The sequence below is a fragment of the Octodon degus genome, unplaced genomic scaffold, assembly GCF_000260255.1.
Source record: "Octodon degus isolate 3935 unplaced genomic scaffold, OctDeg1.0 scaffold00101, whole genome shotgun sequence".
Taxonomy (NCBI): Eukaryota; Metazoa; Chordata; class Mammalia; order Rodentia; family Octodontidae; genus Octodon; species Octodon degus.
In genome coordinates this window covers 545,055-546,036 of record NW_004524677.1, presented here as the reverse complement: position 1 = coordinate 546,036, position 982 = coordinate 545,055, and the positions used below count along the sequence as shown (strand labels likewise).

Genomic DNA, 982 nt, shown 5'->3' with positions numbered 1-982 from the left:
TCGGTATAACCCAACTATCTCCCTTCTAGGTACCGTCCCCAAAGCACTAAAGACATCACGTTCCAGCCACACGTGCACACATGTGTTTGTAACAGAGAAATTCATAGTAACTGAATCCTGGAAGCAGCCTGTATGCTTATCAACAGATAAATGGATAACAAAGATGTGGTATTTATGCATAATGGCATATGACTCATTAATAATAAAAGATAAATTTAAAAGATTTGTAGGAAAACAGATACACCTGGAACACATAATGTTGAGGGAAATAAATGAGACATGTGCTTCAATACTGTATGGCGTATCTCATTTGAGTAAGGCAAAGTACATACAAAGAGGGCAAAACACAGGATGGATAAAAGCAAACAAAAGAGTAGACATCTTACAAAGGTGTAGGCATCCAGCAGACCAAGGGGAAAGGAGGAGGGAAGGGCAAATAAGAACTGATAGGCCGTGTCCAAAAGCCTAAACACGATGAACACAAAAACTGCATATCAAAAAATGAGCTAAGCCTTACACTTTGTGGACTAAAACTTAAACGAACGTTTGAAACAAAAATAAGTCCTTTTTTGCAACCCAGAACTCATTGTTTGGTATGAGTTTTGATACATTAGAGAGGGAATCTTACTGCTAGGTGCAGTGGTTACAGAGCTGTGATCTTGAGGCTGAGGCAAGAGGAATTAAGTTTGGACTGTGTAGTGAGATTGCCTCAAAAAAGAAAATAAAAATAAAAAAATTAATCATTACCTATGCAAATAAAAGTGACGATGTTAATGACTTTCAAAAAATTAGCTAAGCATAAGGATAACAATAATAATGAAAATGAGAGGAGAGGATTTAGAAACAGAGGGTTAGGCCCTGGATTCACTTTTTAGCATCACAAAAGTAAAATACAGTAAAATAAAATAATGATGGGGAAAAGCAAAAACAGTGCCAGGCATGTCAAACTAGAGTTTTAAGAGAAAACAGGCGGCCACTTATA

At 36.8% G+C, this 982-nt stretch overlaps 1 pseudogene; it reads left to right on the top strand.

The window, feature by feature from the left end:
- Positions 1-544: 544 nt before the first annotated feature.
- Positions 545-626, top strand: LOC111818783 (annotated as a pseudogene).
- The last annotated feature ends 356 nt before the right edge of the window (positions 627-982 follow it).